Source organism: Heterodontus francisci, chromosome 14 (assembly GCF_036365525.1).
Source record: "Heterodontus francisci isolate sHetFra1 chromosome 14, sHetFra1.hap1, whole genome shotgun sequence".
NCBI lineage: Eukaryota > Metazoa > Chordata > Chondrichthyes > Heterodontiformes > Heterodontidae > Heterodontus > Heterodontus francisci.
Window position 1 is genome coordinate 108654920 of NC_090384.1, and position 22617 is coordinate 108677536.

The window sequence follows — 22617 nt, forward strand, 5'->3', positions numbered from 1 at the left end:
TTTATAAAAATCACAAAGAGCAGAGGTCCCAGAACAGATCCCTGCGGAACACCACTGGTCACCGAGCTCCAGGCTGAATACTTTCCATCTACTACCACCCTCTGACTTCTATGGGCCAGCCAATTTTGTATCCAGACAGCCAACTTTCCCTGAATCCCATGCCTCCTTACTTTCTGAATGAGCCTACCATGGGGAACCTTATCAAACGCCTTGCTAAAATCCATATACACCACATTCACTGCTCTTCCTTCATCAATGTGTTTTGTCACATCCTCAAAGAATTCAATAAGGCTTGTGAGGCATGACCTGCCCCTCACAAAGCCATGCTGACTGTCTCTAATCAAACCATGCTTTTCCAAATAGTCATAAATCCTGTCTCTCAGAATCCTCTCCAATAATTTGCCTACTACCGACGTAAGACTGACTGGTCTAGAATTCCCAGGGTTAGCCCTATTTCCTTTCTTGAACAAGGGAACAACATTTGCCACCCTCCAATCATCCGGTACTACTCCAGTGGACAGTGAAGACGCAAAGATCATCGCCAAAGGCGCAGCAATCTCTTCCCTCGCTTCCCGTAATATCCTTGGGTATATCCCGTCTGGCCCTGGGGACTTATCTGTCCTCATATTATTCAAAATTTCCAGCACATCCTCCCTCTTAACCTCAACCTGTTCGAGCATATCAGCCTGTTCCACGCTGTCCTCACAAACGACCAGGTCCCTCTCACTAGTGAATACTGAAGCAAAGTATTCATTTAGGACCTCCCCTACCTCCTCCGACTCCAGGCACAAGTTCCCTCCACTATCCCTGATCGGTCCTACCCTCACTCTGGCCATCCTCTTGTTCCTCACATAAGTGTAGAACGCCTTGGGATTTTCCTTAATCCTACCCGCCAAGACTTTTTCATGTCCCCTTCTAGCTCTCCTAAGTCCATTCTTCAGTTCCTTCCTGGCTACCTTGTAACCCTCTAGAGCCCTGTCTGATCCTTGCTTCCTCAACCTTAAGTAAACTTCCTTCTTCCTCTTAACTAGCTGTTCCACATCTCTTGTCATCCAAGGTTCCTTCACCCTACCATCCCTTCCTTGACTCATCGGGACAAACCTATCCAGCAGTCGCAGCAAGTGCTCCCTAAACAACCTCCACATTTCTGTCGTGCATTTCCCTGAGAACATCTGTTCCCAATTTATGCTCCCCAGTTCCTGCCGAATAGCATTGTAATTCCCCCTCCCCCAATTAAATATTTTCCCATCCCATCTGCTCCTGTCCCTCTCCATGACTATAGTAAAGGTCAGGGAGTTGTGATCACTATCACCGAAATGCTCTCCCACCGAGAGATCTGCCACCTGGCCTGGTTCGTTGCCAAGCACCAAGTCCAACATAGTCTCCCCTCTAGTCGGCCTATCTACATATTGAGTCAGGAAACCTTCCTGGACACACCTGAGAAAAACTGCTCCATCCAAACTATTTGCACTAAGGAGGTTCCAATCAATATTAGGGAAGTTGAAGTCACCCATTTTAAGTTAAAATTTTATTTTGATTTTAAAAGTTGGTTTTGCAACTGTGAAAAGGCAATGAACAATTTTCTAAGAGATAAGCTTCAGCCTTGAAGGTCTGAAGATGTCTGGCAAAAATCCAATTTGAAGTTTAAAACACTGCTTTAATTGGAGTTCCAGTTTAAAATCTGTTCTAGTTTCTGGAGTTTAAATTAAAGACATGTTTTATTGACTGTTTTAAGTAGCAAATGTCAGGAATTGGATATTGGTTTCAGAGAGAGATGGATAAACAAAGGAGATATAGGAAAGATTCTGTCTGTTTAAAAAGCTGGTGTTAAATCTTTTGTTATAAGAATGTTAAATAACTTTTTCTTTAGTTTTTGGTTTTATTACAGTCATTTGAAAAGGCGCCTGAAGAAAGAACAAGAAAAATGACGTAATTTACCTATCTTTTTAAAAAAAGCACGTGCTATTCTGTTCTGTGTGTAGTTAATAAGTAATATAAGTTAATAAGTCTGAATTAAATTACTACTGTTAAGGTTAATTAACCTGTTATGTTGAGGAAAACTTTTAAATGTTTATTGACGTGAACCGGAATTTGGAATCATCTGGGTCATATAAAATCCTTGGACTCGAAATCTCTTACAAAAGATGCTAAAAGTTTGGAAACAATTGGAGTTTAATCTAAAATGCTGTCTTTCCTGATGGAGATGGTTTCCTTTGAAGTTGATAATGTTACTAAAGATTTTGTTGTTTGAAAATCCTAAGGATACCAAAAAAAAACGTTTAAAATGGAGTTTAGTTCTTTTCGAAAAGGAAAAAAAGGTTACGTAAAGCGACACAGCTGAGAATGCTTTGCTCCGCCCCCTTGGAGACAAGCAAAGAAATTAACCTTGCTGCAACTATCTTTATCAATGAGACAAAGTGCTTGAGAAGGAGAAATAGTTGCAAGCACTTCTGTCTTTAATAAAAAAAATGCAATATCACCAAGTCTGGGCATAAGAAATTGGAATCGATAAACAAAATTAAATTGATATGAGTGGTTATTTAAAGCATTCAAAGGGAAATTTACTGTTATTTGAATTTGGAATAATCTGAGATGTCGAAAATCCAGGTTTAATTTGGCAAGTTATTTAAGGAATTAAAATGTCATCTAAGGTAAAAAAAACAAACAAACAATATATAGTAATGTCTGGAATCAAATGGAAATGTTTGATTTCTGTTTTAAGGAATTATGAATATTGATTGTAAAGGTTCTCCAGGGCTCAAAATGAAAAATAGAATTATAATTAATAGGAATTGGCAATTAGATCTGGCTGATGCAAGAGCTAATAAAGGAACTCTGGGTATAAACAAATGATGAAATTAGAATTCAAACAGCTAAAATAACATTGTGTGAAATTTCCAAGAAGTCTAGAATTTTCCAGTGAAAGTCAGGAAAGTGTAGATAAGACTGGCAATTGTTAGTTTTCTCTTGGAGATATGAGTTTTTAGGAGAGCTACATTTGAAAGTCTGGCCATTTTTGATCTTTTGATAAGATCACCTGACGAATGGGTCTCAAACATGTTTACTGACTTGAGAAACAGCATGGCATGAAATGTTTAATACAGCCAGTGCAGTGAGACAACTCACATAGAGAAAATGACTTTATAATAATCAGGATAAATTAAACACCTTAATAATGATAGGAAGGGCAATGAGGTTGCCAGGGGATGTCGTAGCAGGTAGTGAGGAAATAGGACCCGCAAGAGAAAGGGTTAAAAGATTTTTGAAGGAGTTGTGCAGACAACTGCACAAGGTGAGGCAGGAGGTTCTATAGAAACATAATAGAGGAACAGACAAAGGTGTCTGTTGTGGGAGACAAAGTAATGGTAAAGGGAAGGGCCGATGGAAACATTGGTCCCAACTGAAGGTATATAAAGACAACAGCAAATGATAGACTCCGAAATAAACACCACCTGGTACGCAAAGAGATACCGGGAATGGAAGAATACACTTGAGAATGGACTACTCGGGGGGCTGGGAATAATGGTAGTATTGATAGGCATTTGGATTATTATTAGATGGGCTAACTGGGCAAGGATTGTGGGGAATGAAGCCCGAGCGTGACGGGACCATATAGATAATTTCGAAAGAGTAGAGATGATAAGAATATAAATTAACTCCTGGATTCCCCAGGACATGTTCGGTCCCCACAGGTAGACATGTATCCCTCATCAGGGGATACTCATAACATGGACAAGTACTAACACCTGGTGACCACCAGGGCAGTGTGTTTAAATTACAGATATAACCACTAGTGGCGAATGGGAAAGAACCGGACTGCAGTGGCTGTGGGGTCTGATGCTAATATCCGGAGAGGAAGAACAAAGACCCGGTAATGGATGCACAACGGATTAATGAAAGGAGTATTAATATGGACTATATGAACTATGGGGCATTGCACAACATGTTGGATGGGAAGTGTATAACGGCGAGTAATTCTACTTGACTGCATGGCTGACAGTGAATCCGGGCAAAGATGCAGTATGTGTACGGTGTTCCACAGATGACCGTGCTAACTCAGACAGAAAGGGGAAGGGGTAACTGAGAGCTGTGTCTTTGGAATTGTTTGTGCCCCTCCCATTGGGCAACAGATGATAAGGAAAGTTGAAAGGAACATGGATGTGTGTGGGTACATCGAGCCCAGGGGAAGCGTTGTATGATAATGTAAAACATGAAATTGTGTTGATCAACGTCTCAGGTATCTGGATGCTGGAGTAGTGTTCAGAACAGGCTAAGACTGTGTATAGTATGTTAGCCACTGTAATAGTTCGACAAGCTGTTGACGTCACAGGGGCCACAAGGATAAGGGGGCGTAACCCATTTCATAGATACAAGAGAAAAAAATATTAAATGATGAAGTAACAGGGATCAATACTGGGACTTCTTTAATCAATTCTTTACAAACACAAGCGGTAATCGAGAATGTGGAACGACTCTGGAGGGTTATAAGGGAGCTCATAATTCAAGCTGAGGGGGCCCAATCAAACAGGTCTGGGGCAGAGAACAATGGAAATACAATTAGATGGAATAGCAGTGCTGGAGGCCCATGCCAAGACTATTAATCACTTTGGATGCCGTACCCGGCAGGGACAATTGTGCCACACTTATGGGCTGTGGATGGTGGAACAAATGAGACACAACCTCGATCAGCTCCAAAGGGGGGAGGTACCAGATTGGATCGACAGGGCAATACCTCCCTCCAATATTATCTGACAGAGATTTTGCAAGGTCGGGGTACCAGGGAAATGGAAAGTACTGTGTTTCCACCACTGAAACATCATACTGCTATGGAAGTTGACGCTGTCCCATACCATACCCAGACTTCTGTTTTACCCCTCAATAACCAGTCACTATAGGGCTAGCCTGGATAGTTTATATCCAACAGCGGGGGCTGGAAACCATTAATGCAACTGATCAGCTCCACGATCACCTCCAGCATTATAAAGAGTCAGAGCAAGTTCCAATCCCACACATAGATGAGAAATTGAGCGGATTACGGGACAAAGTTGGTCACTCAGTGAAGCTTCACCATCAGTTAACAAGAAAGTTAAAGGTTCTCAAGTAAAATACTGAACAGGAACTTCAAAGTACAAGCTGGCGGGGAAGAGTTTGATATTGGGGGATGAATGTCAATATTCACCCTTGGATCAGGATAATATCACACGTGTTGGTGGGACTGCAATTGGTACCGGCTCCCACCAGGGGAATATTAGCTTGTAGATCATGCGGACAATATACTAAGCGAAAGAAAGCAAAGGCTTTGGTAAAGGAACAACACAGGAGGTTAACCTCAAAGGGACACGATCATTTGGGTCATATTGATTTGATTTAAGTGACCGGGATTCCTGAAATCACGTGACTGGCCAGCACATGGAGGCAGGGAATACCAGACAGGGTTAAAACAGGGATAATAAAGTAGGTATGTCGGTTAACAGGACTAGGGGTAGTCCTTTACCGAAAGGGGGGATTGTAGAGGGAAAAATTGTGGCCGATGCAGCTAAATAAATACATATATATATAAATATAAGATGAAAGTGTAGCCACATATTGTTACAAAATGTGGTATTTACCCAAGGCATTGTGGGACAAGTTAGTTAGCTTGCAGCCTTGAGAATGGTACTGCTTAGCACAGGTAATTAGCCTGATCAAGGAGGGCCCCCCATATCAGTGCATAAGACAGCTGCTCTGTCTAATTGCGGACGACACAAAGCAACTAGGAATGCAGGCCTGATAGAGGTAGAAGGATTCATTGTGAAGACTCAAGGATAGTTGATAAGGGGGGTTTGGTAAACAAGCTGAGATGGTCAGGGGCGTACCATGAGCTATCCCCACAACCACATGATGCATAATTAATAATTTTATTGGTAATGAATGTAAGATATGTAATCAATAACCGTTATGATTGGATTATGTCCAGCCGGGATGGGTTGAGTAACTGTATATCTGTTGTGGATTTTCCTTTGTTCGGTGGAGAGGCATCTGGACCGCCCAGTGACCTGCTCCCCGCTGGTGTAACTCAATAAACTGTTTGACATTGGAGCAGACCTGAATGTCGAGTGATTCTTCTAGATTCATTCCCACTAACAAAAGGTGATACAGGGTTTTCTGCTACAAGGGATACTAAGACCGGTAGCCTCCACTAACAACTCACCTAATTGGCCAGTGAGGAAACTGGACGGTAGCTGGCGACTAATGATAGACTATCGAGAATTAAATAAGGTAACCCTGTTAACAGCCCCCACCGTAGCAACTAGTCCAGAGACGGTAGTTAAACAAAATGAAGATGCACAGTGGTTCACAGTTTTAGACATAAGTAACAGTTTTTGATCTATTCCACTGGAGAAAGAATGCCAATATAAATTTACGTTTACCTTCCAAGGACAACAATATACATGGACCGCCCTGCCACAGGGATTTCATAATTCCCCGTCTATATTTCACCAACGTTTAAGGGGAGGGTTAAAAAGGTTCTCAAAGCCTGAATGTCTGGTGCAGTATGTAGACGATTTACTGCTACAAACTGAAACGGAACAGGAACATTATCAGTTACGAAGTGAATTACTACAATTGTTACACGAATTGGGACTAAAAGTAAACCCTAAAAAAGCACAGGTTATGAAACAGAAGGTTACTTACTTGGGAACCAGGCCACATAGTAAAAACAAGAAATGCTGGAACCACTCAGCAGGTCTGGCAGCATCTGTGAGCATGTAGCCTGGTCCAATCTAAACCTCCTTTGTTATCTCTTGCCCCATCCCCACCTCACTTGCTTATAACCTGTGACTTTTCTAATATTTGTCAGTTCCGAAGAAGGGTCACTGACCCGGAACATTAAACTCTGCTTCTCTTTTCACAGATGCTGCCAGACCTGCTGAGTGGTTCCAGCATTTCTTGTTTTTATTTAAAAACTCTTCAGATATTGCCTCAAACTTTTCCACTTTATTTTTCTTCTGCTCTTTTCTGTCTCTATTTGCATGTGAGTATCGCATATGCATGCTAGCGTGGGGGCGTCATGTATCTGTCGGCGTCAACTGAATTAGAGTTTAAGTTTAAGTTTAATAAATTTCAGCTTTTCTTCTCTAAACCTAAGAAAGCCTGTTTGTTCTGGTTTCTTTGTCTTATAATTGGAAAGTGGTGAACAAGGATTTACCAAGGGGGAGCTAAAAACAGTGTGTTTAAAATTAAACCCTGTTACGGCAAGACAAGGTGAAGGCTGAGAGGAAACCCTAGACCCCTTTCTCACCTGGTTGTATCAGCATAAACAATGGTGCTATTGTTGTGTGTATCATTTAACAAGAACTTTTCCTCATTCTACCTGGGCTTCTCTCGACCAGTAACGCCTACCAAAACAGCACCCAATGCCAAACCTTCCAGATATGCATCTTGAAAATATCTTTCTACAATCAGATAAAAATATGATGCAGGTTTCAGTCTTACATGGAGTCAAGTAAACTTTGGGTGGTGATGGCATCACAAAAAAGCCGCATTAAAGCTAAGGTAAATTATTAACACATGCTTCAGCAGTCAGTCAGCATGGATCTGTTAAGGGACGGTCATGTCTGACTAATTTGATTGAATTTTTTGAGGCAGTAACAAGGAAGGTCAATGAGTGTGGCATGTGTAACGTAGCTGACAAAGATTTTAGCAAGGCTTTTGACAAGGACTCACATGGCAGACTGATCAATAAATCGTTCTGCTCCTGAAGTCCCCAGCATCACAGATGCCAGTCTTCAACCAATTCAATTCACTCCGCATGATATCACAAAATGGCTGAAGTTACTGGATACAGCAAACGCTATGGGCCCTGACAACATCCTGGCAATGGTACTGAAGACTTGTGCTCCAGAACTTGCCGTGCCCCTAGCCAAGCTGTTCCAGTACAGCTACAGCACTGGTATCTACCCAGCAATGTGGAAAATTGCCCAGGTATGTCCTGTACACAAAAAGCAGGACAAATCCAACCCGGCCAATTACCATCCCACCAGCCTACTCTCAATCATCAGTAAAGTGATGGAAGGTGTCATCAACAGTGCCATCAAACAGCACTTGCTTAGCAATAACCTGTTCAGTGACGCTCAGTTTGGGTTCTGCCAGGGCCACTCAGCTCCTGACCTCATTACAGCCTTGGTTCAAACATGGATAAAAGAGCTGAACTCAAGAGGTGAGGTGAAAGTGACTGCCCTTGACATCAAGGCAGCATTTGACCGAGTATGGCATCAAGGAGCCCTAACAAAACTGGAGTCAATGGGAATAAAGGGGAAACTTAGATCTACACATGTATAAAAGACCTGTCCAGCACCATGGGGAGAGGGAATTTGATGAGCTCTGTCTGAACTCCGCTTGCCCTGAGTTGATGGTGATATCACTGAATCAATGTAATCGAGTTCTTAGCTTCTACTGATGCTGTGTAAGGTAGTCAGGACCAGCTGATCTGTTTCAAAGTGGGTGTCAGACAATCAGAGCTAATGCAATGACAGGAGCCATTAAAAATCTGAAGACAAGAAAACATTCCATCTTTTTTGCAAGTAGCAAGAGAGCGTGGCAGTATTTACATATGAATATACCAATTAGGAGCGGTAGGTCACATGGCTGATCTGATTGTAACCTCAACTCCACATTCCCCCCTACCCTCAACAACCTTCCACCCCTTTGCTTATCACCTCTGCCTTAAAAATATTCAAAGACTCTGCTTTCAAGGCCTTTTGAAGAAGTGAGTTCCAAAGACTCACGACCCTCTGAGAGAAATAATTTCTCCTCATCTCTCTCTTAAATGGGCAACCCCTTATTTTTAAACAGTGGGTCCTAGTTCTAGATTCTCCCACAAGGGGAAACATCCTTTCCACATGCACCAAGGCTCCTTAGACAGCACCTTCCAAACCCGCAACCTCTACCACCTAGAAGGACAAGGGCAGCAAATGCATGGAAACACCACCATCTGCAAGTTCCCCTCCAAGTCACACACCATCCTGACTTGGAACTATATCGCAGTTCCTTCACTGTCACTGGGTCAAAATCCTGGAACTCCCTTCCTAACAGCACTGTGGGTGTACCTACCCCACATGGACTGCAGCGGTTCAAGAAGGCAGCTCACCACCACCTTCTCAAGGGCAATTAGGGATGGGCAATAAATGCTGGCCTGGCCAGTGACACCCACATTCTGTGAATGAATAAAAAAATAAAAAAAACCCTGTCAAGACCCCTCATCATCTTATATGTTTCAATCAAGTCGTCTCTTACTCTTCTAAACTCCAGCGGATACGAGCCTAGCCTGTCCAATCTTTCCTCATAAGACAACCCACCCATTCCAGGTATTAGTCTAGTAAACCTTCTCTGTACTGCTTCCAACACATTTACATCCTTTCTTAAATAAGGAGATCAATACTGTACACAGTACTCCAGATGTGGTCTCACCAATGTCCGATATAGCTGAAGCATAACCTCCCTACTTTTGTATTCAATTCCCTTCGTAATAAACGATAACATTTCCTAATTACTTGCTGTATATGCATACTAACCTCATGCACTAGGACACCCAGATCCTTCTGCATCTCAGAGCTCTGCATAATTCACCATTTACATAATATACTTATTTTTTCAGGGGCAGGTGGGGACTTGCAAAGGAGTGTCACCGCATCAAACATATCCTGTAGGAGGAATCATCCTCAATTAGTTTTGAACAATTTGTTCAGGAGAGTAAGGTATTTTCTCCTTACTTGACTTTCTTCTCTAAACATGTGTGAATAGTATAAACTGTTATACATAAGATACATTATAAAGAAGACAACACTCTTTAAAAGTCTGCTCTTATTAAAATAGTAAGCTAAGCAAGTGTACTGTGACACACACTAAACAGCATGACAAAAAAAACGAAAGAAGGTACCAGCCCTTCGTTTTGCAAGCTGGAACGTCAGAACGATGTGTCCTGGCCTGTTGGATGACCTTACACAAATCAATGATTCTCGGAAGACCGCCATCATTAACAACGAGCTCAGTAGACTCAATGTGGACATTGCAGCACTTCAGGAGACACGCCTCCCTGCGAGCGGATCTCTAAGACAGCAAGAAGACACCTTCAACTGGCAGGGTAGGGATCCTGAAGAACCAAGACAGCATGGAGTGGGCTTCGCCATCAGAAACTCTTTGCTCAGCATGATAGAGCCTCCCTCAAATGGCTTGGAACGCATACTGTCCATCCGACTGCTCACTGCCTCTGGTCCAGTACACCTACTCAGCATCTATGCTCCAACACTCTGCTCCCCACCTGAAGCTAATGACCAGTTCTACAAGGAACTCCATAATATCATTAGTAGCATTCCTAATACCAAACATTTGTTCCTGCTGGGGGACTTTAACACCAGGGTTGGGGCCGACCATGACTCATGGCCCTCCTGCCTTGGGCACTATGGCATTGGAAGGATGAATGAGAATGGACAGAGATTGCTTGAGTTGTGCACCTATCATAACGTCTGCATCACCAACTCGCTCTTTCATACTAAACCCTGTCACCAGGTTTCATGGAGACACCCAAGATCACGCCGTTGGCACCAGCTAGACCTCAACGTCACAAGGCGTGCCTCCTGAAACAGTGTTCAAATCACACGCAGCTTCCATAGTGCAGACTGCGACACCGACCACTCCCTGGTGTGCAGCAAGGTTAGACTCAGACCAAAGAAGCTGCATCACTCCAAGCAGAAGGGCCACCCGTGCATCAACACTAACAGAATTTCTTATCCACAGCTGTTACATGAATTTCTAAATTCACTTGAAAAAGCCCTTCAAAACACTCCCACAGGGGATGCTGAGACTAAGAGGGCCCACATCAGAGACGCCATCTATGACTCAGCAATGACCACCTTTGGCAAACTTGAGAAGCAGAATGCAGACTGGTTTCAATCTCACTTTGAAGAGCTGGAACCTGTCATAGCCGCTAAGCGCATTGCACTGTTGAACTACAAGAAAGCCCCCAGCGAGTTAACATCCGTGGCACTTAAAGCAGCCAGAAGCACTGCACAAAGAACAGCCAGGCGCTGCGCAAATGACTACTGGCAACACCTATGCAGTCGTATTCAGCTGGCCTCTGACACCGGAAATATCAGAGGAATGTATGATGGCATTAAGAGAGCTTTTGGGCCAACCATCAAGAAGATCGCCCCCCCCTCAAGTCTAAATCAGGGGAAACGAAAACTGACCAACGCAAGCAAATGGACCGCTGGGTGGAGCACTACCTAGAACTGTACTCCAGGGAAAATGTTGTCACTGAGACTGCCCTTAATGTAGCCCAGTCTCTGCCAGTCATGGATGAGCTGGATGAACAGCCAACAAAATCGGAACTCAGTGATGCCATTGATTCTCTAGCCAGTGGAAAAGCCACTGGGAAGGACAGCATTGCCCCTGAAATCATCAAGAGTGCCAAGCCTGCTATACGTTCAGCACTCTATGAACTGCTTTGCCTGTGCTGGGACGAGGGAGCAGTACCACAGGACATGCACAATGCCAATATCATCACCATCTATAAGAACAAGGGTGACCGCGGTGACTGCAACAACTACCAGCATAGTGGGGAAAGTCTTCGCTTGAGTCGCTTTAAACAGACTCCAGAAGCTGGCTGAGTGTGTCTACCCTGAGGCACAGTGTGGCTTTCGAACAGAGAGATCCACCATTGACATGCTGTTCTCCTTTCGCCAGCTACAGGAGAAATGTCACAAACAACAGATGCCCCTCTACGTTGCTTTCATTGATCTCACCAAAGCCTTTGACTTCATCAGCAGACGTGGTCTCTTCAGTCTACTAGCAAAGATCGGATGTCCCCCACCCACCCTCCCTCCTCCCCGGCACCGGATTGAGAGGCTTGCGGCTGCTGATCTCTGCTTGTTCCAGGTCCCGTTTACCGGGTGGTGGCACCCCTCCACCGCCTTTGTTCGGCGGAGAGTTTCATCTGTTGACTTTTTTTTATTAAAAAGCTACTAAGCATCATCACCTCATTCCGACAATATGAAAGGCACAATTCAGGGCTGTGTTCTCGCACCTACACTCTTTGGGATCTTCTCCTCACTGCTGTTCTCACATGCATTCAAGTCTTCAGAAGAAGGAATTTTCCTCCACACAAGATCAGGTGGCAGGTTGTTCAACCTTGCCCATCTAAGAGCGAAGACCAAAGTACAGAAAGTCCTCATCAGGGAACTCCTCTTTGCTGACGATGCTGCATTAACATTTCACACAGAAGAGTGTCTGCAGAGACTCATCAACAGGATTGCGGCTGCCTGTATCGAATTTGGCCTCACCATCAGCCTCAAGAAAATGAACATCATGGGACAGGACCTCCGAAATGCTCCATCCATCAATATCGGCGACCACGCTCTGGAAGTGGTTCAAGAGTTCACCTACCTAGGCTCAACTATCACCAGTAACCTGTCTATAGATGCAGAAATCAACAAGCGCATGGGAAAGGCTTCCACTGCTATGTCCAGACTGGCCAAGAGAGTGTGGGAAAATGGCGCACTGACATGGAACACAAAAGTCTGATTGTATCAAGCCTGTGTCCTCAGTACCTTGCTCTAGGCAACGAGACCTGGACAACGTATGTCAGCCAAGAGCGACGTCTCAATTTATTCCATCTTCGCTGCCTCCGGAGAATCCTTGGCATCAGGTGGCAGGACCGTATCTCCAACACAGAAGTCCTCGAGGCGGCCAACACCCCCAGCTTATACACGCTACTGAGTCAGCGGCACTTGAGATGGCAGGATCCCCAAGGACACATTGTACAGCGAACTCGTCACTGGTATCAGACCCACCGGCCGTCCATGTCTCCGCTTTAAAGACGTCTGCAAACGCGACATGAAGTCCTGTGACATTGATCACAAGTCGTGGGAGTCAGTTGCCAGCGATCGCCAGAGCTGGCGGGCAGCCATAAAGGCGGGGCTAAAGTGTGGCGAGTCGAAGAAACTTAGCAGTTGGCAGGAAAAAAGACAGAAGCGCAAGGAGAGAGCCAACTGTGTAACAGCCCCGACAACCGATTTTATCTGCAGCACCTGTGGAAGAGCCTGTCAGTCTAGAATTGGCCTTTATAGCCACTCCAGGCGCTGCGTCACAAACCACTGACCACCTCCAGGCGCTTACCCATTGTCTCTCGAGACAAGGAGGCCAAAGAAGAAGCTAAGCAACCTGCATCATTCTACCAGTTACATTGGAATATACAAGGAGTGAGCCATTCAGGCCCTTGAACCTGTTCTGTTATTCTATAGGATCATGGCTCATCTGTATCGTAACTGATTTATCCATCTCTGCTTCATATCCCTCGATGCCCTTACCCATCAAACATCCATTAAGCTCAGCCTTGGAAGCTCCATTAACCCTTAGCATCCACAGCTTTTTGGGGGATAGACTTTCAGATTTCTACTCCACTTTGTGTGAAAAAGTGTTTCCTGACATCACCCTGAACGGCCTGGCTCTAATTTTGAGGTTCTTCCCCCTTGTTCTGGGTTCCCCCCACCAGAGGAAATAGTTTTCCTGTATCTGCCCTATCGAACCCCTTAATTGCTTGATACACCTCGATGAGATCATCCCTCAACCCTCTACATTCAGGGGAATGAATGGTAGTTTATGCAACCTGTCCTGATAATTAATGGAATTATGATGGGCAACACGGCATGGTATCAGGATAACAAAAGGCTCTCGATACCCCTGGATATTTACTTGCAACAGGAGCAGCTCCTATTGGATGCACACTCTCTGTCAGTTTGACAGCAGATGAAAAGCCCGCCAATGAGTACTCTGATAAATCAGTCCACTCCACTTTAAACGTCAATGCTTCCTTCCCCTTTGGGAAGTACTCATCGACAGTTCCCCGCTGTCCAGGGGCATTCCCAATGTGAGCACTGGGTCCTAGTGCTCTATCGCCAGTCACTTGCTATCTAAATGCATTGTGTTACAGAATGTTACAACACAGGAGGAGGCCATTCAGCTCATCGTGCTTGTGCTGACTCTTTGAAACAGTTATCCAATTAGAGTCATAGAGTCATTTACTGCACAGAAGGAGGCCATTCGGCCCATCAGGTTCATACCGACTCTGCACAGAGCTATTTCAGTCAGTCTCACAGCCCCACTCGATCCCCGTAGCCCTGCAAGTTTATTTCCTTCAACTGCCCATCCAATTTCCTTTGGAAATCATTATTTGTCTCCACTTCCACCACCCTCGTGGGCAGTGAGTTCCAGATCATTACCACCCGCTGTGTAAAAAGTGCTTCCTCATATTCCCCCTGCATCTTTTGCCTAAAACTTTCAATTTGTGTCTCCTAGTCCTTGTATCATTTGTTAATGAGAACAGTTTTTTTTTGTCTAACTTATCTAACCCTTCATAATCTTGTACACTTCTATTAAATCTCCCCTCAATCTACTTTATTCCAAGGAGAACAACCCCAGCTTCCCCAAAATAACCTTATAACTAAAATCCTCCATCCCTGGAACCATTCTGGTAAATCTCCTCTGCTCCCTCGCAAGGACCCTCACATTCTTCCTAAAGTGTGGTGACCAGAACTGGATACAATACTCCAGTTGGGGTCTAACCAGAGCTTTATAAAGGTTCCACATAACTTTCCTGCTTTTGTACTCAATGTCTCCATTTATGAAGCCCAAGATCCCATTTGCTTTACTAACCACTCACTCAATATGTCCTGCCACCTTCAAAGATCGCTGCATATACACACCCTAGGTTCCTCTGTTACTGCACACTTTAGAACTGTGTCATTAAGTCTATATTGCCTCTCCCTGTTCCTTTTGCCAAAATACGTCACCTCACACTTATCAGTATTAAATTCCATCTGCCACCCGTCTGCCCATTCTGCTAATGCCACTGCCCTGCTCTTTCCCCTTGGCCTGTATTTTTTTCCTTTTAAGTATTTATCCAATTCCCGTTTTGAAAGTTACTATTGAATCTGCTTCCACTGCCCTTTTAGGCAGCGCGTTCCAGATCACAACAACTCACTGCGTAAAAAACATTTCTCCTCATGTGCCTCTGACTTTTTTGCCAATCACTCGATCTGTGTCATGTGGTTACAGAACCTCCTGTCACTGCAAACAGGTTCTCCCTACCTATTCTGATGAAACTAATCATAATTGTTAACACCTCATGCTGTATTTTCCATTTACATCCAAGTGATTTTAAATTCCTTTGATGTATAGATAACTTCCAAAGCCATCAGTCTAATCCTGCTATTAAAGCTGTTTACAATTCAGCTTCCGGAATAAAGTCTGACATGTTCTTTACAAGTGCACTTTACTCAAACTGTTGAAGAGTTCTATGAAGGATTGATGGTCTAATGTCTGCATTAGAGGCATTAAAAATCTCATCAAAGTGTTAAGACATCATTATAAATTGCCATGTGGGAATTTGTGGTTTACAACCAACATCTGAACATTTTTTTACAGTTTTGACATTGCTGTTTTCCCTTTACTTTATGCTATAGTGAAAATGAGCACAGATTATCGAGCTTTAGGGCAGGCTTGTTGATGTTTGGAATGGGTGTGTACACAGTCAATGTACACAGTCAGGTGGACACAAGGTCACAGATTTACTAAAGGATTAATGATTAATATCACTGTACTTTCAATGATGCTGAGCAAAGAGTTTCATGCTGTCTTGGTTCCTCAGGATCCCTGCCCTGCCAGAAGAAGGTGTAGTCTTGCTCTCTTAGTGATCCACTCACAGGGAGGCGTGTCTCCTGAAGTGCTGCAATGTCCACCTTGAGTCTACTGAGCTCATTGTTAATGATGGCGGACTTCCGAGAGTCGTTGATTTGTGTAAGGTCTTCCGACAGGCCAGGACACATAGTTCTGACGTTTCAGCTTGCAAAACGAAGGGCTGGTACCTTCTTTCGTTTTTTTGTCGTGCTGTTTGGTGCGATGTTACAGTCTACTTGTCGGGCAATAAACCTGAGCTCCAAGCACCCATTGTAGCAGGTGGACTGTGGCGGGACAGAACCTTACTGACCGGGGGCTTCCCGGTTTGAGGCGGGCGGTAGCTGTCCAGTGAGATGCGATGACCTCTCCCACTGACAGGGGCAACCCGTGGCGCCCAATCTCTACGCCAATTGAGTCATAAAGTCATAGAGTTATACAGCACAGTAACAGGCCCTTTGGCCCATCGTGTCTGTGCCGGCCATACAGCACCCAACTATTCTAATCCCATATTCCTGCACTTGGCCTGTACCCTTGTATGCTATGGCGTTTGAAGTGCTCATCTAAATACTTCTTAAATGTTGTGAGGGTTCCTGCCTCTAGCACCTCTTCAGGCAGTGTGTTCCAGATTCCAGCCACCCTCTGGGTGAAAATATTTTTCCTCAAATCTCCCCTAAACCTCCTGCCCCTTACCCTAAATCTATGCCCCCTGGTTCTTGACCCCTCTGCTAAGGGAAAAAGTTTCCTCCTATCTAACCTATCAATGCCCCTCATAATTTTGTATACCTCAATCATGTCCCCCCTCAGCCTTCTCTGCTCTAAGGAAAACAACCCTAGCCTTTTCAGTCTCTCTTCATAGCTGAAATGCTCCAGCCCAGGCAACATCCTGGTGAATCTCCTCTGCACCCTCTCCAGTGCAATCACATCCTTCCTATAGTGTGTTGACCAGAACTGTACACAGTACTCCAGCTGTGGCCTAACTAGCATTTTATACAGCTCCATCATAACCTCCCTGCTCTTATATTCTGTGCCTTGGCTAATAAAGGCAAGTATCCCATATGTCTTCTTAACCACCTTATCTACCTGTGCTGCTGCCTTCAGTCATCTATGGACAAATACACCAAGGTCCCTCTGACCCTCTGTACTTCCTAGGGTCCTACCACCCATTATGTATTCCCTTGCCTTGTTAGTCCTCCCAGAATGCATCACCTCACACTTTTCAGGATTAAATTCCATTTGCCACTGCTTGGCCCATCTTACCAGCCCATCTATTTCTCCCTATAATCGAAGGTTTTCCTCCTCACTATTTACGACACCACCAATTTTCCTGTCATCTGCGAACTTACTGATCATACCTCCTATATTCAGATCTAAATCTTTAATGTACACTACAAACAGCAAGGGTCCCAGCACCGATCCCTGTGGTACACCACTGGTCACAGGCTTCCACTCGCAAAAACAACCCTCGACCGTTACCCTCAGCTGGACTTATAACCCGTAACTGCTGCCTTCCATGTTGTTTTGGTCACTGTGATGCGATTATGGAGTGACTTCTCCATGGCACATGCCTGGGCGGAATGTATGGAGGTTGTGAGTTGCCCATTCGTCAAACCCCCTCTCAGCCTTCCTGTGGGGTCCAAAGGAGTGCAGAGCAGTATGGCTGCAGGAACTGCTGGAAACATGCCAAAGGTGACACATGACCGCCTTAGGGGTTCTGCTCCGGATTTTCTGTTTGGGTTTACTCCCTTAGCCTTGGTCTTTCCTGTGATGCCCACAAGGCAGTGGGGTTGTTAGCTCCTATCCCTGAGCAGGGGCCCTAACAGGTAGACTGTGCGATTTCACGGATGGAGAGGGAACGAATACTGTCCATCCGACTGCTCACCACCTCTGGTCCACTACACCTACTCAGCATCTATGCTCCAACACTCTGCTCCCCACCTGAAGTTAAAGACCAGCTCTACGAGGAACTCCATAATATTATTAGTAGCATCCCCAATACCGAACATCTGTTCCTGCTGGGGGAATTTAATGCCAGGGTTGGGGCCGACCATGACTCATGGCCCTCCTGCCTTGGGCGCTATGGCGTTGGAAGGATGAATGAGAACAGGCAGAGGCTGCTGGAGTTGTGTACCTATCATAACCTCTGCATCACCAACTCGTTCTTTCACACTAAAACCTGTCACCAGGTTTCTTGGAGGCACCCGAGATCACGTCGTTGGCACCAGCTGGACCTCATCGTCACAAGGCGAGCCTCTTTAAACAGCGTTCAAATCACACGCAGCTTCCACAGTGCGGACTGCGACACCGACCACTCCCTGGTGTGCAGCAAGGTTAGACTCAAACCAAAGAAGTTGCATCATTCCAAGCAGAAGGGCCACCCACGCATCAACACGAGCAGAATTTCTTATCCACAGCTGTTACAAAAGTTTCTAAATTCACCTGAAAAAGCCCTTCAAAACACTCCTGCAGGGGATGCAGAGACGAGGTGGGCCCACATCAGAGACGCCATCTATGTCTCAGCAATGACCAGCTATGGCAAACGTGAGAAGCAGAATGCCGACTGGTTTCAATCTCACTTTGAAGAGCTGGAACCTGTCATAGCCACTAAGTGCATTGCACTGCACTGTTGAACTACAAGAAAGCCCCCAGTGAGTTAACATCCGTAGCCACTTAAAGTAACCAGAAGTGCTGCACAAAGAACAGCCAGGCGCTGTGGAAATGACTACTGGCAACACCTATGCAGTCATATTCAGCTGGCCTCAGACACCGGAAACATCAGAGGAATGTATGATGGCATTAAGAGAGCTTTTGGGCCAACCATCAAGAAGATCGCCCCCCTCAAATCTAAATCAGGGGAAACGGTCACTGACCAACGCAAACAAATGCTGGGTGGAACACTACCTAGAACTGTACTCCAGGGAAAATGTTGTCACTGAGACCACCCTCAGTGCAGCCCAGCATCTACCAGTCATGGATGCAGTCTCACAGCTCCAGCGACCCGGGTTCGATTCTGGGTACTGCCTGTGCAGAGTTTGCAAGTTCTCCCGTGGGTTTTCGCCAGGTGCTCCGGTTTCCTCCCACAGCCAAAGACTTGCAGGTTGATAGGTAAATTGGCCATTATAAATTTCTTTTCGTACAGGTAGGTGGTAGTGGAATTGAGGGAAGGTGGGGATGTGAGAGGGTAATGGGATTAATGTAGGATTAGTATAAATGGGTGGTTGATGGTCGGCACAGACTCGGTGGGCCGAAGGGCCTGTTTCAGTGCTGTATCTCTAAATAAAATAAAATAAAATTAAAAATAGGAACTCAGTGATGCCGTTGATTTTCTAGCCAGTGGAAAAGCCCCCGGAATGGACGGCATTACCCCTGAAATAATCAAGAGTGCCAAGCCTGCTATACTTTCAGCACTCTACGAACTGCTTTGCCTGTGCTGGGACGAGGGAACAGTACCTCAGGACATGCACAATGCCAATATCATCACCCTCTATAAGAACAAGGGTGACTCCGGTGACTGCAACAACTACCGTGGAATCTCCCTGCTCAGCATAGTGGGGAAAGTCTTCGCTCGAGTCATTTTAAACAGACTCCAGAAGCTGGCTGAGCCTGTCTACCCTGAGGCACAGTGTGCATTTCAAGCAGAGAGATCCACCATTGACATGCTGTTCTCCCTTCACCAGCTACAGGAGAAATGCCGCGAACAACAGATGCCCCTCTACGTTGCTTTCATTGATCTCACCAAAGCCTTTGACCTCATCAGCAGACGTGGTCTCTTCAGACTACGAGAAAAGATTGGATGTCCACCAAAGCTACTAAGTATCATCACCTCATTCCATGACAATATGAAAGGCACAATTCAGCATAGCGGCACCTCATCAGATCCCTTTCCTATCCTGAGTAGCGTGAAACAGGGCTGTGTTCTCGCACCCACAGCGTTTGGGATTTTCTTCTCCCTGCTGCTCTCACATGCATTCAAGTCTTCAGAAGAAGGAATTTTCCTCAACAGAAGATCAGGTGGCAGGTTGTTCAACCTTGCCCGTCTAAGAGCGAAGACCAAAGTACGGAAAGTCCTCATCAGGGAACTCCTCTTTGCTGACGATGCTGCATTAACATCTCACACTGAAGAGTGTCTGCAGAGACTCATCAACAGGATTGCGGCTGCCTGCAATGAATTTGGCCTAACCATCAACCTCACGAAAATGAACATCATGGGACAGGACGTCAGAAATGCTCCATCCATCAAGATCGGCGACCACGCTCTGGAAGTGGTTCAAGAGTTCACCTACCTAGGCTCAACTATCACCAGTAACCTGTCTCTCGATGCAGAAATCAACAAGTGCATGGGAAAGGCTTCCACTGCTATGTCCAGACTGGCCAAGAGAGTGTGGGAAAATGGCGCACTGACACTGAACACAAAAGTCCGAGTGTATCAAGCCTGTGTCCTCAGTACCTTGATCTACGGCAGCGAGGCCTGGACAACGTATGTCAGCCAAGAGCAACGTCTCAATTCATTCCATCTTCGCTGCCTCCGGAGAATCCTTGCCATCAGGTGGCAGGACCGTATCTCCAACACAGAAGTCCATGAGGCGGCCAACATCCCCAGCTTATACACACTACTGAGCCAGCGGCGCTTGAGATGGCTTGGCCAAGTGAGCCGCATGGAAGATGGCAGGATCCCCAAAGACACATTGTACAGAGAGCTCGTCACTGGTATCAGACCCACCGGCCGTCCATGTCTCCGCTTTAAAGACATCTGCAAACGCGACATGAAGTCCTGTGACATTGATCACAAGTCGTGGGAGTCAGTTGCCAGTGATCACCAGAGCTGGCGGGCAGCCATAAAGGCGGGGCTAAAGAGTGGCTTGTCGAAGAGACAGCAGTTGGCAGGAAAAAAGACAGAAGTGCAAGGAGAGAGCCAACTGTGTAACAGCCCCGACAAACAAATTTTATCTGCAGCACCTGTGGAAGAGTCTGTCACTCTAGAATTGGCCTTTATAGCCACTCCAGGCGCTGCTCCATACACCACTGACCACCTCCAAGCGCTTACCCATTGTCTCTCGAGATAAGGAGGCCAAAGAAGAAGAAGATTAAGAAAACTCAATTATTAGGAACTGGGGCCTAGGCTTAAGCTGAGCTGCCTGTACGTACTGATGTCGGGACCAATGGTACTGGTTGACCTAAGGTACGTGCGATATTGGTCCTGGGGACTCAGTTAAATATGATAGCTGAGCTGCAAGCTCCTACTGGATCTCTGCAAGCAACTCAGTGCAGATCTGATATTGGATTTCAGGATGCACTCAGAGAGATCCTGGTGGGGAGGTGATTGGGAGGGAGGGAACAATCAATAAGGAAGGGGTGATCGGGATGGGGTTAATGGGAGTGGGTGATTGAGAGGAAGGGGCAATCAGATGAAGGATGGAGTGGGTAATGATCTTGGTCATCAGGATAGCACTGGATTAGGGACTTCTCTCCTGCCCCTCCCAACTCTTCATTCAGGTCAGAATTTTTAACAAATTTGCCTTCGATTGGCAGGCTGCAGAGGGCCCTCTGGTTAGGTTAGGGCACATGTGGACCAGGATTCCTGAACATAAATAGCCTCTCACTGACTGATCCACAGCTGTCCAGTTTTGTAGAGGGTTGGCCACAGACAGTCCATTTTTTGTGTAGACTGAGTGCCTAATGTGTGTTCAGCTTGGGCACTGGATAGCTCTTTACCTGCTTTAACCAACCTGGCGAGTGGGCTGTGCTGCAACCATAGTGGATGCTTTGGTGCCTGTTTTGTGCCTACAAACAGGGCGGTGTCTCAATCGATCTCCAGGGTTGAGAGTCTGCGAAATGTTACCTAATGCTGCATAATAATCTGAAGCAGAGGCAGAGTTTATCTTTGATCTTAGTCCCAGGGGTCAGAGCACTTGGGATCGAGTGACTCACTCATTCTGCATCAACTATAAGCAAAAACCATGGCAGCAGGCAAAGTGAAGATCTAAGTCGAGTAGATCTTGATAATCCATCCAATGACATTAAATATTGCTGCTGGTTCTAGGTGAAATTTCCAGTGAGAAAGAAAGAGTTTGCATTTCTATAGCGCCCTTCACGACCTCATGATGTCCCAAACTGCTTGAAAGCCAATCAAGCACTGTCTTTAAAGTATGGTTACTGAGGTGTGTTACCAGGCTTTTTGTTTATGTACTAAAAACTTAGAATTCTGTGTGTTTTAAAAAACTGAAAAAGGATTTCAGTGGACATGGAGACACCCGCAAATAGTGGAAATTTATGAATGTTTGAAAGGAAGTTCAAACAAAAGCTGAACTTTATGGGTATTTTGAAAGGAAGTTGAACTTGTACACAAGAACACGAAAGCAGATAATTTCAAGGAAACCAGCAAGGGGTTTGACCTATCGGTTACTCTTTGAGTGACAAGAGAGCCTTTATGACTGGACATGTGACATAGTTCCGGAAGTTTTAGATTCAGTTTGGACCTATTAAAAAACCAGTGAGTTGGACAAAGAGCAGGCATTTGAAATTTGGTTTTGACCTGCCTGGAGATCAGAGAGGAAGACCCAGAAACAGTGCTACCTCTCTCTGTAAAGGAGTCCTGCAACTCTTGAGAAGAAACCCTGTATTTCAAATGTGTCAGATTCCTATTGCCTCCTGTCTCTGAAGAATCCCTGCATCAAGTGTGGTTCCTGTTGCCTCCCGTGTTTTAAGAAATCCTGAAATCTGAAGAAATCTTCTACTGCTATACTGCTGCTGTAAAACCTAAGAAGACCTGTTGCTGCACACCTGGTGGAAGACCTATGTGAAGCCTGCTGCAGTTGAATTTCCTTGAATGTCTACCCATCACAGACTGTTCATCAATCTCGCCTGGAAAGTCGTCGTGTGGCATCCAACTATTCGACTTTGGGGCAC

At 45.2% G+C, this 22617-nt stretch overlaps 1 protein-coding gene across 1 annotated transcript in view; it reads right to left on the reverse strand.

Moving 5' to 3' along the window:
* Positions 1–6756, reverse strand: part of irf7 (interferon regulatory factor 7) — a 62925-nt gene extending 56169 nt beyond the window's left edge. Inside the window, exon 1 of the mRNA XM_068046747.1 lies at positions 6676–6756. The gene's annotated coding sequence lies outside the window, so the exon portion shown is untranslated. The remainder of the gene's footprint in view (positions 1–6675) is intronic.
* Between the last annotated feature and the right edge of the window lie 15861 nt (positions 6757–22617).